We start from the raw sequence: 18699 nt of genomic DNA, 5'->3' as shown, positions 1-18699 counted from the left end.
AAGTTTTTCACTCTCTGAAAATTCTCTAACATCAGAGGGACTTTTCCTGTCTTACAAAAGGATGTACCTTCCTTCTTTCATTATGTGTTTGTAAATATGAGTGAGTACATTATGTGTAGGTATAAAAAGGTTTTTGTACAATTGGAATCATAACTCACATAGTTTTAAAAACTCATGATTTCACAAAATAGTGTATATCAATCACCTTACATCTGCATATATGTATTTATACATGTCTGTGGAAAGCTGAATAATGTACCCCCTACACCAAGGTGTCCAAAGTCCTGGTTCCTGGTCCCTGTGAAGGTGATACCTTATATGGCAAAATGGACTTGGCAGATGTCACTTAAGTTGAGAGGGGGGAGTTATCTTGAATTTCCCTTTGGGCTCAGTCTAATCCCAGCAGTTCTTAAGTGTGGGAGAGGGAATAGGAATGAAGCAACAGGAGAAGGACTTGGCCTTCCCTTACTGACTTTGAACATGGAGGAAGGAAGCCAAGGAATGAGGGTGGCATCCAAAAGCAAGAAAAGGCAAAGAAAAGATTCTCTCCATTAAACAAACAAATAAACAAACAAAAATCTAGAAAGAAACCCAGTTTCATCAGCACCTTGATGTTAGCCCAGGAGTCCCTCTTTGGACTTCCCGGCTTCATGTAGGATGTGGCTGTGAGGCCAAGGCTGGCTTAGAGGAGGAACCTGAAGGAATCTGATGTCTGCAAATGATGTTGGATTGGAGGATGGTTGCTTATACCTTCTTGCTAGGCAGAGGTCTCTAGCTCACAGAGTCATAATGAGATCCAAGCAGAGAGTAGAGACTATTGGTCCTTCAGTATTCTCCTCTCGAGGCTCTAGAGATAGTCTTGAGGAATTGGGGACATAGATGTTGAGCTGGTGATGATCAGATTGGGGATCTCAAATGGTGACTCATTCATCAAGTTCTCAGGGGTCAATCTGGTCCAGAAAACATTGTTTTCTGCAAATCAAGCAATTGTCTGAAGAATTAAAGAAAATTAAGTGGATCAGAAATTTCAAATGTGATAAACATTAGAATTTAATTACTAGAAAGTCTGGGAGAAAGTTAAGAGGCGAATACCATGTTTTTTGTGGCCAATAAAAATGTCTCCAGTTATTTTGTTATTTGAGGACATTTTCAGGTTTGGGTGTATTTTTGTTTTTAGGGGAGACGAGGATTATTGGAGTAAATCAGTTTTCCCTGAAGAGCAAAATCCAAATGTGAAATGACATAATTGGAAATATGTAAAGACAAATTTAAAATTGGGAAGAACAAAACCATGTGTAATCAAGTGGCTCTTGTAAATATATACTTGAGTATTCAGAATGATAAAATGTAGACAGGAGTTACTAAATATTCACTGAAATCATATAATGGATCACATATAACACATGACTGTGACAACAAAATAAAGCAAAACATGGAATGGATTTAATTACATATTTATTTAAATGATCTTATTATAATAACACATATTTGTACCAATTTATGAGTTTCACTGTGACATCACCATATGTAAATTTATCATGCTTTGAGTATGTCTACCCTTCCTTTTATAAAACTTTTACTTCCTTTTATTCTGTCTTGCCCTTCCTTCTTTCAGTCTTCACCCATCTGATCCTTCTCCCTTTCTCTAATAGTCGTCTTCTACTTTCTGGTCTAAGTTTCCATATGTGAGAAAATGTGTGATGCTCATCTTTCTGTGTCTGCTTTATTTCCCTAAACAGGATGTCCTGCATTTCCATCCATTTTCATGCAAATGGCATGGTTCCCTTATTTATGGCTAAATAATGTTCTTGGTGTATATGTACCACATTTTCTTTTCATTCGTCTATTGATGGGCACCTTGGCTATCATGAATACTGCAGTAAACATGAGTATACAGTGTCTTTTATAGGCTGAATTCATTTCCTTCAAATGAGTACCCAGGAATGCACTTATCTGGATCATCTTATAATGCAAGTTTTAGTTTTTTGAGGAACCTCTGTACTGTTTTCTATAATGGCTGTACCAATTTATATTCCCACCAACAATATATATAGTTTTCTTTTTTCTCCACATCTTTTACAGATGTGGTGTGTGTGTGTGTGTGTGTGTGTGTGTGTGTGTGTGTGTGTGTGAGAGAGAGAGAGAAAGCCATTCTAACTGGAATAAAATGGAATCTCGGTGCAGTTTTGTTTCCTGATGACAAAAGATATTGCAGACTTTTTTGTAGATTTATTGGCCATTGAGATGTGTCTGTTCATATCATTTGTGCATTTGTTGATTGGGTTACTTGTCCTTTTGTGAAGTTTTTTTTCTTTTATTCTGGATATTAATCCTATGTCAGATAAATAGTTGGCAAATATTCTCTCTCATTTTATGGGTTGTTTCTTCACTCCGTTTCTTTTGTTGTGCAGAAGCTTTTTAATTTGTTGTAATCCCATTTGTCAATATTTCTGGTTCCTGAGCTATTGGAGTCCTGTTCAGGAAATTGTTCCTTCTGCCTTCTATCTATCTATCTATCTATCTATCTATCTATCTATCTATCTATATATATCTATTTAGTCACAGATTGAACCTGGGACACTGAATCGCTGAGCTACATCTCCAGCCCATTTTATTTTTCATTTTGAGATAGGACCTGCTAAATTGCTGAGGCTAGCCTTGAATTTGTAATCCTCCTGTCTCAGCCTACCAGGTTGATGGGATTATAGATGTATGCCACTGTACCTGACCCGTGACGATACTTTGAAGCACTTCCCCAGTGTTTTCTTGTAGTTTCAAATTTTCAGGTCTTAAATTAAGGTATTCCATCTCTTTGAGCTTATTTTTGTACAGGGTAAGAGATGTGGGTCTCGTTACAATCTTTTACATGTGGATGACCTCTTCTCCAGCACCTTTTGTTGAAAGGATTTTTTTCTTCAAAAAATATTTTTTTGTACCTTTGTTGAGAATCACTTGGCTGTAGATAAGAGTTTACCAGTCACTGCATAATTGTCAACAGCACATTAACATATATTCATGAGTATTCTTTGCATCTTAATCTTACACCAAAGAAACTTTAGTAATATGTTTAAGTAATACAGGTATATTTTAAAAAAAGTTTCACATAATGGTTGCACCCATTTTTTTTTTTGCAAAAAAAAATCGTCATAAAATCTACAATGGTGAAATATGGTATTTCTTTATTCCACTGGTGTATGTATTGGTTTTTACCATCGATCTATAGTATATTTTGAAATTAGGCATTGTGATGTCTAAAGCATTGCTCTATTTGCTCAGAATTTCTTTGGCCATTGAGTAATTTTGTACTTTCATATGAATTTTAGGATTATTTCTAGTACTGTGTAGAATGTCATTAGTATTTTGATGAGTATTGCACTGAATTTTAGATTGCTTTCACTAGTATTATTTTAATAATATTAATCTTCCCAATTCATGAACATGTCAACTCTTTCCATCTTCTAATATTTTTTCCCAAAATTTTTCAGCATTTTGTATTTTTCATTGTAGAGCTCTTTCACTTCTTTGATAAGGTTTGTTCCTAGATATTGTGATTTCTTTTTGTGTGTGAATGGGATTACTTCTCTGATTTCTTAGTATATCATTGATGCATGAATGAGGTATTAAATTTTATATGTTGATTTTTTTTAATTCTGCTATTTTGCTAAATTTTATCAATTCTAAGATACTTGGTGAATACTTCAGGATTTCCTAAGTATAGAATCATATCATCTATAAACAAGAATATGGAATTCATTACTTTCCTATTTGAATCAATTTTATTTTTTTTATCTTGCTTGATTGACCTGGCTATAATTCAAAGTATGATATTGAATAGGAAGGTGAGAGTAGACACCCTTGTCTTGTTGCTGATCATAAAGGAAATGATCCCCCCCTATCTGGTATGATGTTAATACATAGCATATATTATGTTGAGGTATAATCCTTTCCTGCCTAATTCATTCAGGGCTTTTAGCATGAAGGAATGTGGAATTTTAGTCTCTTCTGTATTTATTAAAATAATTATGTGATATCATCCTTGATTTTATTTATGTGCTCTATCATGTTAATTGATATGCACTATTCAAGCATCCTTGCAACCCTGGAATAAAACCAACTGGATTGTAGTCCATAGTCTTTTAAGTATATGGTTAAATTTGACTTCCATGTATTTTATTGAGAATCTTTACATCTTTGTTCACAAGGTATTGGTGTATAATTCTTCTCTTTCTCCTTTCTTCTTTTTTTCTTTTCTTTTTTCATCTTTGGCATGTCCTTACCAGCTTTTGGTAGCAGATTGATATTGGTCTCATAGAATGAGTTTGGAGGGATTCCTTCCTTTTTATTTTATGAAATGGTTTGAGAATTAGTTTGTTAAGAATCTGATAAAATTCAGCAGTGAGTCTCTCTGGTTCTGGAGTTTTCTTTGTTGGGAGTCTTTTTATTGCGGTTTCAATCTCATTTTTAGGTTTTCATATCCCAGTTGATCCAATTTGGGAAGATCATATGTCTCCAGAAAATTTTCCATTTCTTATGGATTTTCTAATTTGTTGGCATATAGTTTTTAAAAATATTTCCTAATGATCCTGTGAATTTCAGTTGTGTTTGTTGTAAGATCTCCCGTTTTGCCTATTATTTAGGTCTTGTTCTTTTGAGTAGTTTAATTAAGGCTTTGCCAATTTTATCTTTTCAAAGAACTGGCTCTTTGCTTCATTGAGACTGTAATTTTTTTTACTCTGTTTTGTTTATTTTTGTTCTGATTTTCTTTCTTCCTACTGATGTTAGATTTGGTTTGTTCTTGTTTTTTTTTTCCTAAGACCTTGAGATGCATCATTAGGTTATTTATTTGAAATATGTCTTTTAAATATTGGTACTTATAGCTATGAACTTGTCTTTTAAGTTCTGTTTTGGCTGTGACCCAGAGATTCTGGTATGTTTTCATTTTCATTTGATTCTGGGAATGTTCCCACCCCCATTTCTTCAATAACACATTGTTCATTCAAAAGTGTGTTGTTCAATATTCACATTTGTATATTTTTCGTAGTTTCTCTTGCTGTTGATTTCTAGTTTCATTCCATTGTGATCTGATAAGATGCATGGAATTATTTAAGGTTTTATGAATTTAAGATTTGCTTTATGGACTAATACATGATCTGTTTTGGAAAATGCTCTATGTTCTGATGAAAAGAATGTATGTTCTGCAACTATTAAATGGAGTGTTCTGCAGAAGTCTATTAAATCCGTTTTATCTATCACATAATTTAACTGTTTCCTTTTTGATTGGGGGGGATTGGATAATCAGTCTATATTAGGTATTGAAATCACCCATTACAATTATACTAGAACTCAATTCTCCCTTTAATAGTGTTTGTTTTAGTAAAATTGGGAGCTCTAATTTTTGGTATATATTTATAACAACTATTATATTTTCCTGATGAATTCCTCCCTTTATCAATATGTGGTGACTTTCTTTGTGTCTTCTGGTTTTTGTTTGAAGTCTGTACTATCAGGTGTGAGTGTAGCTACTAGCACTTGCTTTAGGAGTCCACATTCTCAGAACATAACTTTCCATCCTTTCACTTTTAATCTGTATATATCTTCCAGTGAGGTGAGTTTCTTACAGATGGCAGATTATTGAATCTTGTTAAATTGAATCAGCTAGTCTGCATCTTCTTTTTTGGAATATATGAATATAATGTTTTTTGCATTAAAATGAAAATCAGTATTTGATAGTGTAAGAAACTTTGCATATATACTAAATTATGGGAATAATATTAAAGCAAATAGGCTTTTCAATCTCATAGATCTATATTCCTTCAATCAGATTTAAATTCTTTCACATTGTGGTCATTTGTAGCACACATAGCATGATTCAAAGCTTAAATACTTGCAATAAGTTTTACATTTTCCCTTGCATTTCTTTTATCCACATTAGAGCACCCAATACTATTCCTATAAATTGTATCTGCTAAGTGTATAAGGTATTGGCAGAAGTTTTCTTTTCTTTCTTTTTTAAAATATTTTAATTACAGATGGACACAATACCTTTATTTTGTTTATTTTTAAGTGGTGCTGAGGATTAAACCAAGTGTCTCACACGTGTGAGGCAAGCAGTTTACCACTGAGCCACAATCTCAGCCCCTTGGCAGAAGTTTTCTAACAGAGAAATAGTTCTTTCTACTCTGATTCCATAAACCATGGTTTGGGAAAACAGTTGATTACATTTGGGGCTTTTTTGATGCTGTCACCTCCATATTCTAAATTCTGAAAGGCTATGAGAATGTATCTATTTAATAAACCATCAATTGATAACTCCTGAAGAGTTTTATTTGAGAAAATGCCATACAACGGAATAAAATTTCCTAATAGCTTCACTGAAGAGCAAAACTATATTTTCAAGAGGAGTCCATGTGAAGAGCTGCAATCTGATGAGAGGTTGAACAGCTTTGGCAAACAAAGGCCAATGTGTCTGTGTAGGACATGTAGTATTTTGAACACCAGGCTTTACATTGTGATTTAATGCAGTCAATTAAATAGAAACCCTCAAGGACATCTACAGAAAGCCTTGCTGGACTCTTTTGACAGATTGAAATTAGTAATATCTGTAGAAGTTTCTTCTTCATTACTAGAAAGGCCTTTAAGGTGATCTGCTGTCTTCTTTGTTTTTTTTTTCTCTGGCTTGTCTATGATGGGTCTTCCTGGCCTCCCACTCTGTAATCTGACATTTGGCATGCTCTTGATACAGTGCCCAGTCATGCCCCAAAACATCAAGATTTGGTGTGATGGGTGCTTTATTTGAATGGCTTGAAAACTCCCACAATTCATCTTTAAAATCTTGATGTCTTTGGACAGGAAGGTGGGAAGCTCGTTGTTTGTACAGCTGATGTATTGCTGATTCAAGTTCATTAATCAGTGACACCTTTTCACTGAAACACTCAAGCAAGTCTTGGACATACCCTTGCATTTCTTGCAAAAATTCACACCATTCACCAATACCCCCAGAAGACCCTCCTAATCTTTCAATAGCCCTAGAAGAATCCACTTGGCTTTGCAGATGCTTTCTATGCTGCTGTTGATTTGTTTTGTGCAATTCTTTCACGGAGTCCGTTTAAAATGATAGGAACATATTCAATATATTTTTCTTTTTCATTTTTTGGCAATGCTGGAGATTAAACCCAGAGCCTCTGAACAAGCTAGATAAGTACTCTTCTACTGAGCTATGTCTTCACAGCTGTTTCTTTACCAAATCAATAGTAACAGGAGTCATCTCATTACTGGGAGTTTTAAAAGGGGCTGGATTATCTGTTTTTTGAGTTTTGGCATCTGACCATCCATAGGTCATGTAATTCCATAGGATGAACCATCAAGTATTGCCTGGTAATTGTTCTGCTAGTACATACTCACTCCTGCGGGATGACTCACTTGAACCTGAGGGATAGTAATTCCTTATCTTACCTGCTCCTGTTCCCATCGGCTGAGCTCTTTGTCCTGCTCTCCAGTTACTAAAACATCTTCGTCATTCCCCTCAATACCTATGTCCTCGGCAATTTCTTGTCTTTGTGACTTTTCTTTCACAGAAAAATAACTACAGGGCACTTCTCATCATTATCTTCACCATCACTGGTATCATTTCCATCTTAAGGAGGCAGCCTTAACCAGGCTCATTCTCATGAGCAGTGAAATCTCCCAATTCCCGAGCCATTTGATGCTTTTCCCTTGCAGCATGTATAAAAGCTTCATCTAGAATTTCTCCTGGACAGAGACTATTCAAAGATAAAGCATTTGAGAATGTTCCACCAGCCTTTGGCTTTTCCTCCTCCCCCACTCCCCCCTCCCCCTCCCCCTCCCCTCCCCCTCCCCTCCCCCTCCCCCTCCCCCTCCCCCTCCCCCCTCCCCTCCCCCTCCCCTCCCCCCTCCCCCTCCCCCTCCTCCCTCCTCCCTCCCCTCCCCTCCCCCCTCCTCCCCCTCCTCCCCCTCCTCCCCCTCCTCCCCCTCCTCCTCCCCCTCCCCCTCCTCCCCCTCCTCCTCCCCCTCCCCCTCCTCCCCCTCCCCCTCCTCCCCCTCCTCCTCCCCCTCCCCCTCCTCCTCCCCCCTCCTCCCCCCTCCTCCCCCCTCCTCCCCCCTCCTCCCTCCTCCTCCCCCCTCCTCCCCCCTCCTCCCCCTCCTCCCCCTCCTCCCCCTCCATGTCCGTTTCATCTTCACAGTGCTCACTGGAGATAACTCCATCTTCCTCATTTGTGTCTTTGACATGCCCTGTTTTGTCCTGAGGCTGTTCATCGCTAATGAGTTCTGTCTTAATCTTGGATTTTTCAAGATCATTGTTATATTCTTTCTTGAACAATTTTACTATCTTTTTTGCTGTAACTTGTTTTCTTCACTTTGAAAACTTCTTCATTTTCTTCCTCCTTGTGGGGGCTGACATGTCTGTTTTGGTGCCATTACCATATCATTTTTGTTACTATAGCTCTGTAATGTAGTTTAAGATCTAGTATTGTGAAACCACCTGCTCCACTCTTCTTCCTACGGATTGCTTTAGCTATTCTGGGTCTCTATTTTTTTCGTAATTTATTAAATGTATTTCTACTACTTTTTACATTGTAACTTTTTGCCTTCCTAAGCCTATCTCAGAATACTAAGTAAGAATCAAGTGACTGCTGGGTCTCAGGGGGTCTCATGGGAGTTTATCTACATTTTTGAAGACTGAGGCTGAAAGATAAAGTATTGTTTCAGTAAAATTCAATGGAGCAAATATTAGATTAACACTCCAATCCATCACTGAAGTTATTTCCTCAATATCTACCTATTCTCAGAACAACTTTGTAAAATGTACAGTGGACACTAGCCATATATAGCCATTGAGCACTTGGAATTTCGCTCATCTGAATGGAAGTGTGTTATAAGTATGAAATACATAGTAAATTTTGAGGGCTTTGTATGAAAAAGAAAAGTAATTCACTAATATTTTTGTACTGGTGATAGCCCAAATGATATTTTAGATGTATTTGATTAAATAAAACTCATTATTAAAATTTCTTTTATCTACAATTTTTTATGCTTCACCTCCTCTCCCATGACCACTAAAAAAATTAAAATTAAAATGTCACTTTAATGAATGCTACTTTCAGGTCTGACTCAGGTTTGTTTTAGTATCAAAGAAGAAATGTTATAAAACCAAATAAATCCTGAACTAGGATGTCAATAAATATTAGAAACACACTTGATTACCCTGGGATGAACTATAGTGCAAGTCTCATCATATGTAAACAGTGATTCATAGTGTATGTCATACTCCAATGCAGAAAAACTGACATTTTATGTCTGAGAGCAGGATTAATGTATGTTTTACTGAAGGCAAATAGACTTGGGGATAATATGCGGAAATTCTGAATTAGCTTGAACAGGCTGCAATTGTGCATGTTACAGCAGCCTGTAACTTGCGCATGTGTAGTGGTATCATTGTTTCCTGAAGCTACAAACTTCTGGGGAGACTAAAAATGTTGGGATTTTTCACACATGATATGTAGAAGTTGTCTCATCTTGGTATCTGTTAGTTGAATGAGATTAGGATAATTGCTTACTTTCACCATATTTGAACTTTCTCATCAATAAATAAAAATCAGTCTCATAGCAGGTTGAAGGATTAAATGAAGACTGGAAAGGAAAAAAATCACATGAGCACTGTGTCCAGACCATAGTAATACTCCCTGAATGGTGACCAGCATGTGCTTAGGATTTCTGAAGAACACAGAACATGAGGTCCATGGTGGGCTCAGAGTGCCATCCTGTCTGCCACTTGTGTGACTTTTGACAACTCACTCCTGTCCTTGGTATCCAAATATGTGCAATGGTGTTAATAACCCTGTATTGGAAGAGGGGACAGTGACACATGCAAATGTCTGCACAGTAAGGTCACCTACCCAAGACATTTTAAGTAGCCCAGCTATCAGGTCCTGGGCAAGGAAATGCAAACATCAAATTGTTAATCATAAAATTAAATCTTTAATTCCACAGGGTCATCCTGGTAAGATTCTGTTTGGTAAAACTGTAGACTTTCTACATTTTTCCAGAGTGAGTCAGTTTATTTAAGGTTTCTTCTGAAGAAATGAGAGAAATTTGTCCATAGTACAGAATTAGCTGTTATAAAGCCATTTATTCAAAAGCCCAAATTAAGCTATTTCATATCATTTTCCATCTGACAAAGGATACCTGAAGTGTTTGACTCTGAGCCTTTGACCCTGATGTGAGAAGGTCAAGATGCACCTCAAAGCCCTACTCGAACACAGACCCTAAGGTGCCCAGTTGGGAGGGAAGGAGCCTGGTGACCTGCCTGAGAGGTTGTGACAGGAGGAGTAGGGACTTTTATCCTGCCATGTCTAATAAAAAAATCATTTTTGTTGTTTTGGTAATTATATCTTCATTCTTTTTCAACAAGTCAATTTATCTTGGAAAATGTCAGCCTGTCTCCTTCTAAAGGTACTAAAGGTACCTAAATAAAGTTACTTTCCCTTTGTTTGGAGTGAAAATTAAGATTATTTGAAAAATATGTAGCACATGCTCATTATAGAAAATTGGAGAGCATAATGATAAATAAGAAAACGTTAATGAATATCTCATCAGGCTGGTATCATCATTGTTAGCATCTCATTGGGTTTTTTTTCTGCATAAATGTGTGTGTGTGTTTACTGGGGAATGGTCCTAGAGGCAGTCTAACAGTGAGCTAAATCCTCAGCTCTCTTTATTTGAAACAGGATCTTGCTAAATTGCTGAGACTGCTGACCTTGAACTTGAAATTCTCATGCCTCAATCTCCCAAGTAGCTGGAGTTACAGGTATGCACCACCATACCTGGACTTCTACATAAAATTTTTAATGGCTATATATAGTTTTTGCAATGTTGGAATTCATATGGATCTTTCTTATATGTAAAATAAAATATTCTACGATTATACTACAGAACAGTACAGATAGTTGGCATTTAATAAATATTTGAAGAATATATTAAGTCTTTTAAAATGTATTTTACTATATATGCTGTTAAATATGCCTTGAAAAATATGATTTAGAAATGGCTGCCAATTTTTAAATGTATAATAATAATTTGCTTAACCACCTTCCTACTATTAGTCATTTGTTTTTTTAAATTTTTATTTCTGAATTTCTTGAATGAACCCCCCTTTGACTTAATAAATCATTATGCATACTTCTAATTATCTTAGGTAAGTTCCTACAGTAAAATTTTGGGGTCAAAGAGAATGAATGTTTCTTAACCCATTTATAACAGATTGCCAAATCATCTTCCAGAAACATCTATCTTAATTTGAAGTGTGAAATTTCTTTTACTTATTAAGACCTCTTTATCCCCAGATGGATTTTTGTTGTTTGCAATCCAACTGTTTTTCACCTTCAGTCATTGTTTGGCAATCTTTTCCTTTGTGGTTTTTATCTGTTCCACTTGTGCTTTACAATAGCTTTCTGTTCCAGAGATCAATTTTACCTTTCATCTATTTTTAAAAATGTGCTTTTACCTGCAACTCTTCAATCTCATTTTGGCTTAAGACAAGGAGACAACTTCTTTAGTAGTTAATCATTCATCTCAATATGATGCATTGAACAATCCATCCTTTCCTTAATGGGTTAAATGTTAGCTTTCCACTAATGCACCGTTATACAAAGGCATTAAGTTTGCTTCTGTAGTTTTGATGATCTGTCTGTTCATTCTGACTGTTCAGTTCAAGTCATTTTTCTTAGAGAAAAATAGTTTCTGGCAAGAAAAGTAGCCTTTACTTCCTCACACTGTTCACATCTCAATCTCTGAGTCCTGACAAGCTACCTTTGGAAATGCTTCTGAATTCCTCTCTCTTTATGCTCTTCCTGCTACTGCTCCCTCAGGCCAACAACACCTCTTTGCTGCACTAATTCATCACCCTAATTCCAAGCTTGCCCCCCATCATTCATTCCATACTCTACATACAGCCAGAGTGAGTTTTCAAAAATGCAATGTGGTCTTTGGGTTTATTGTGTGCTTGTAGAATTTGATCAATATGATCATAAGGTCCTTAATGGATTCTCATTGTCTTTATATAAAAGGAGAATCTTTAACTTATAGTTTAGTCAGATCTTTTGGCAAAGATCTATTTTCAACTGTGCACCTTATAATAGGCAGGCAGACAGGCTTCTTCTGACCTGGCAGAATAAGGTTGAGCTTAGGTAGGTTGATGGTGCTAACTTCTGTCTATCTGGATGGCATCAGGGTGGTGTCTATGTAGGGAATATAGTGGCTCTGAATTATGAAACTCGGAGTACTGCCTCATACTATGGTTCTCTGCTTATAATGCTTCTTAAGCTTTATTGCTTATGTGCATTTCCTGGGGATTGGTGCTAAGATGCTGGTTATAATTCAGTAGATCTGGGGTATGGCCTGAGATTCTACATTTCCAACAAGCTCCTGGATGGTAGAGATGATGCTGGGTGAGAACTATGCTTGAAGTCATGAGTAGCAGGTACCTGGTTAAAAAAAAGATTGTTTTCTTCTCTCAGTGCATCCTGGAGGACAAAACATACAGCATTTTAAAATGTTTTAGTTTTCTTAAGAAATCCAAGTTGGAGATTGCATATTTTGAGTGAGTTCTATTGAAAGTATTGCTATTAGGCTAAGGGTTCTCTATTATTAGTACATCTCTTAGGGTCCCTGAGAAGGAGAAATTTCATGGAAAATAAAAAATGAGAACCTAGTGTGCTGCAGTGTAAGTGTTTGATAATAATTTGTTAATAGAAATATGAAAATACATTTCCTAAAGCTGATAAGGAAGCCTTGGACTGGACTCTATATTTTGATAGTGCACAAAACTCTGCTATAGTTTGGATCTAGAACATCTTCCAAAGGCCCATGTATTAAAGGCTTTGTCCCCAGTCCATGGAACTACTAAGAGGTGGGGGGTGGGTGGCTAGTGGAAGGAAGTTAGTCCCTTGGTGGCACACCCTTGATGGGGATTTTTGGACTCTGGTTCCTTTCTGTTTCTCTTGCTTCCTGGCTGCCTGGAGTTGAACATTGTCCTTGGCCATGCATTCCTGCCATTTTGAACAATGATGCTCTAGGCCCAAAGCAAAAGGGCCAATCAACGATGCAATGAAATCTCTGAAACTGTGAGCTTAAATAAACCTTTCCTTATTTTAAACTGATTATCTCAGGTATTATGTCACACCAACAGAAAGCTGACTAATGCATAACCTTATTGCCAACAAAAATGAAACTATTTAGGAAGCAAGGAAAGCAGAAAAATAGAAATGTGTTTTGGCTACTTCTAAAGTTAGTTTATATTAAAGTATAGAATAATGGTTAAGAGAAAGCAGTCTTCCTGAGTTAAAATTCCAATATTTCCCAATACATTACTTCCAACAGGCCCAGTATATTACTTCCTTACTCCTCCATTTTGTAATCTCTAAAATGGGAATAAGGAGAGAGTCTGTCTCATGAGGACTTAATGAGATACTAGTCAGAAAACACTTTAAATATGCCTTCTACCTAGTTAGTGCTCATTGAGTGCTAATTATGATTAAAATAAATATGTCAACACAGAGAGGATGGCATTTCAGCCCATAGAAACAACATGTCCTTTGGTTTACTTTAGTCCATTATATCTCATTTTCTCATATGGGACACCCATAAAATCTTAAATTGAACAAAAAAATCTATCATTCCTGGTAACTTTAAAGTAATTGTTTTTAGAGTTCCATTATTTTGAGAAGTAATCGAACAATTGGTGAAAATATTCATCAACATTAATGATAATAGATCACATAATAAGCTCTTGAAGATAGTTTCCAATTTAGATTAATGGATCTGTGTCAAATTTATTGAAGTATTTGAAGAATTAGAGTTGAGAATTAATGGACTTAATTTTAATCTTGTGAGTTCATATTCTATTTATAATATATTTGAGAACCATCATGTCATTAACTTAGATTGACCTGCTTCAAATTGAGCTCTACACCTAACTGCTAAGAGGAGAGAGACACATACTTTTGTGCTACATTCTTACCTCACAAAGGACCAAGCACCTAGGAATAAACCCACATTGATGGTAGATGACATGCTAGGGAAAAGCCTGTTCTAGCACAGAATTGTAGCCTGTTACAATAAATTCAGAGCACATCAGGTTATATTTTCCTATCAGTGATTGACAGTGCAGAGGTTGTTAAAATGACTGTACATCTTTATTATATGTGTAAATGTACTTTAAATATTCTGGGTGTCTTTTTAAGTGAGAAATTTAAGTCTGTAGACTCATCTGAAACAATCTATAATACAGGGAATTATGAGCCACATAAACTTGATATGAATATTTATTTCTTGAACATCTGCTTGAGTACAAAATATGTGGCTTAAGTAAATCTAATATGAAAAATATTAAAACTAAAAGCATTTAAGAACATTGTATTGAAAGAAATAGATTTTATATACCCACTGTTGATGAGATTATGAAACAGTGCATAATACATGACAAACAACAACAAAAGAAAGTTTGCTGAAATTAGGTAGTGTTAATGAGAACTTATAAAGAACTGTTTATTATTACCTTCAATCAGCGAAAGACATGAGTCAAAACTTTAATAAAACAGTAATAAAATTTTAATAAAACAATTTGAATCATTTTTTCAAAAATAATGTTTTTTGGGGGAAATATTTTTAAAATACTAAAAAGTATAAAAAGGAAACATTATCCCTAACACTCTCATTTCACAATATTGTGTATTACAACATGTAAATTTCCAACAAAATCATTAACAGTATGATTTTTAATAAGTGTCTTACAATGATTTTAATATTTTTATTTTGCTGTTTATTAGAACATATCATTTGAAAAGGAAATTAACTAGTTTATCTGTAATAAAATTCTGAAAATCTAGAGTTGTCTTTTGTATTGCTGGTGGGACTGTAAATTGGTGTAGCCAATATAGAAAGCAGTATGGAGAATCCTTGGAAAACTGGAAATGGAACCACCATTTGACCCAGCTATCCCACTTCTCAGTCTATACCCAAAGGACTTAAAAACAGCATAATATAGGGACACAACCACATCAATGTTTATAGCAGCACAATTCATAATAGCTAAACTGTGGAGCCAACCTAGATGCCCTTCAGTGGATAAATGGATAATGAAAATGTGGTACATATACACAATGGAATATCACTTGCCGCAGTCTGGCTTGGCAAAATAACAAGGAGGTGACAAGCAACTTGTGAAGATTGAAACAGTGGGAGCCCCTTCTCTGCCAGACAGCAGAGGTATATATACTTAACTAATTACACACAACTTAATTAACATCTAGATATAGCAGTCAACCAATAAGGAATCCTCATCATCTTAATGGCTTGCTGGTGTTGCTTCACAGACCACTACTCCTGGCAAAGTGCCAGGCGCCATCTTGACTTGGTTTCAGCCCTTAACAATCACTCAGCAATAAAAGAGAATAAAATCATGGCATTTGTAGGTAAATGGATGGAGCTGGAGAATATAATGCTAAGTGAAATTAACCCCAAAACAAACGTTGAATTATTTCTCTGATTAAGGATGCTGATTTGTAATATGCTGAGGGGAGGGGATGGGAGGATTAAATAAACTCTGAAATGGGGAAAAGGGGTGAGAGGGGAAGGAAGGGGGCACAGGGGTAGGAAAGATGGTGGAAGCGATGGTCATCATTACCCTAAGTACGTGTATGAAGACACGAAGGATGAGACTTTGTGTACAACCTAGATATGAAAAATTATACTCTATATGTGTAATATGAATTGAATGCATTCTGTTGCCATCTATAACAAATTTAAAAAAAATAGGACACTGTAGTATTATGGCTACAAATGTCTTAAGACCTAGACATGTCCTGCTAACGTTTAATGCACACCTTGAAAATGTTAGTGCAGGTAGATTTCTTCATCAAAATTGAACAATTTACCCAAAAAAACAACCCCTTGTCTTGCAATAGTTTAACAGAGTAACTGAAGTAAGTTCCCCATGTCAAACAGTGAGAAGAGGCAATGGTTATTGGTTGGTCTTGCCTTCCTAGAATATCAGCAACTTCTAATTTGATTGTGACAGTTTGAATGTGAGCTGTTCCTGCCACATGCTCCTGTGTTAATGCAGAAGGTGAAATTATAAGATTATGACAGGTGTAACCTCATCAGTCCCTCCCCCATTTGAATTGATTGAATGGTAACTGTAGGCAGGTGGGTCAACGTTGGAGGAAGTATGTCTTATGTACCATGAGAATCACATTTTATTCCCTCTGGCTTCTTCTCTGTCTATGCTTCCTGGATGCTATGAGTGGAGCAGAGTTACTCCATCTTCTACCACCATGATGTTCTGCCTCATTTTGATCCCAGAGCGATGTAGTCAGTTGACCATGGATTGAACCTGTGAGCCAAAATAAATATTTCCTCCTCTAAATCATTTCTGTCTTGTGTTTTAGTCATAGCAACATGAAGCTGACTAACACATCGAATGAGTTCTAACTTTAGATAGCGTACAATTCTCTCATTTCACCCTTTTTCCCACTTTAACCCACTCTTCACACCATCTATGATATTCAAAACCTGCATTTAGCCTGTTATGCAAAAGAGCTGCAAGGGTATTTTCTGTCAGCAACCAGTCTTGCCTTATCTTAATTTCACATACAAATCAGGATTTAAAAAATGGTTTTCACATCTCTTTTGGCATTATGGAGTGCCTCTCTCCACTATGGAGTGATTCTGGATTTCTCCAGAATCCATTGATTCAGTCAGCAAATATTCTCCCTACTCTGTCCTAATCATTGTCTCATTGTCCTGGCTGTTGAAGATCCAATGGCTTTCCTGAGAGAGAAGATCCCTTCTCCTCAGATCCTATATCCTGTAATCGGGGGACATGGCATACACTCATGCATATGTACATACTGAAGGTCATTTCCATTAGCAGTAGATATAGAAATACTGAACAGAGTGCTGTGACGGTAGGTGGGGGCTCCTGTGCTCAAGATGGCTCTCCTCTGCATTGCCTTGGGTTTCATTGTCCCCACTGCAGGGAACAAATGCCCTAATCTGTGGGACTGAGTGCAGATGCACAACCTGAGATTCAGACAGACCCTCTGAAATCTTTATTTTGCTTTTACCTTTTTTCTTTTTTTTTCCAATATGAAGTTTCTAATCCCTGATTTCATGCTCATTTACATAGATAGCTCCTCCTACTATATTTGATATTTATTGTCGGCACCAAACGTGTTTAAATATTTTTGCTATGATCTGCACACTTACTAATGAAACACTTAGATTGTATTATCCCATTTGGGGGCTGTGTGGGTCTAACGTGATTAAAGGCAGATAACATAGATAAAACCTTGGTGAGGACAGAGTGGGTGGTTGTGAATTGTTTCTCTTTTTTTTCCCCTTTCCTTTTGATTCTCTTCCTACATACTGGAATTAACTCCAAACAGAGAGATTCAAATCATCTTCCATGTTGGCACCATCAGAGTAAATACTGTTTGCCTGGAAAGAAGAAGAAGAAATCCTGACTTTACCCCAGCAACCCCTTAGAATTCAGGCCTCGGCAGGTAACTTGGATTCCTTACTTGGGAGTCTATTTTTGTACTGTCCCCTTCATATGAGATCATTGATCTTTTGAATGTAGATTTTGTTCCAGAAAGATTGTGTTGGTAATCCCTCATTTAAAAAATATGATCATAATTGCTCCAAAAAATCTGTTAGGTTTTAAAAACCTATCTCTATAGAAATGCTTCCTTTCCTTCAAGCCTGATTCAAGACTTTCAGGTACTAATAGGTTTCTACTTGACATTTTCCCTTTTGTGAATATTGCATTTTTATTCTGATGTTGAGATACAGAATCATAAAATAAGATTGTTTTGAAGGAATTCTAGATTCAAATGTAAGATAAGAAAATGAGACTTATTAGGCAAAGGAGCTGCAGTTCTGAATATTTTTTCATGAAGAGCTTCAATCAAAGCAGTATTTCTACTAGTTCTCTAGGAAATTGAGGTTTTTGAGATACTATTTACTTTAACATAAATATTTATAGACTCTTAAGAGGTACAACTGAATACATGTTTTAAAAAACATAAAAACTGTATATAAGCTTATAACATTAAAAACTCTCACCAGAAAATTGATATTTGACAGTTTCCTTGTGAACTTTTAAAATGTGGCCTGAGTTCTCAAAGATCAAATTGGAGAACAAAAGTATAAATAGGTCATTTCAGTTACAGCTTCATATTCACTTTACAAATACATTCAGATATTCATGACTCTTTCAGGAATTTTAGGAGGTGGCTAAATTTTCATAAGGAGACATGTTCAAAGTTAGGAAATTACTTTTGCTGGAAAACAAATATCCCCTTTTTTTTGTGGCTTGAGGCACAATATACATTACCCACAATTGTACATTTTAAGGTAGTTCCCACAGTGAGAATGAGGTAATAACACATTTTTACCTCAAAGAATTGAAGAAACAATATACTGACAAATTTCTTTCTGATTAAATTACAATCATCAAGGAAGATTCTCCAGATATTGTACCATATGCTTCATCACCTTTTACTTTTTGTTTAGGAAAAAAAGTATGAAATAATCCTCTAAAAATTCCTTCCTACTCTGCCTGCTTTCCGTAGAGAAGGGCTGTAAAGTTCTTACCTCCACGGGCTGGGGTTGTGGCTCAGT

At 36.1% G+C, this 18699-nt stretch overlaps 1 protein-coding gene and 1 pseudogene across 1 annotated transcript in view; one reads left to right on the top strand and one right to left on the bottom strand.

Moving 5' to 3' along the window:
• LOC144365147 (uncharacterized) overlaps nt 1-18699 on the top strand; it is a 535192-nt gene that overhangs the window by 297920 nt on the left and 218573 nt on the right. The window lies entirely within an intron of this gene.
• LOC101961451 (PAX3- and PAX7-binding protein 1-like) lies at nt 6323-11541 on the bottom strand (annotated as a pseudogene).

The sequence above is a fragment of the Ictidomys tridecemlineatus genome, chromosome 6, assembly GCF_052094955.1.
Source record: "Ictidomys tridecemlineatus isolate mIctTri1 chromosome 6, mIctTri1.hap1, whole genome shotgun sequence".
NCBI classification, from domain to species: domain Eukaryota; kingdom Metazoa; phylum Chordata; class Mammalia; order Rodentia; family Sciuridae; genus Ictidomys; species Ictidomys tridecemlineatus.
The sequence above is the reverse complement of the archived record's forward strand: the minus strand, read 5'-3'. Positions and strand labels throughout refer to the sequence as shown.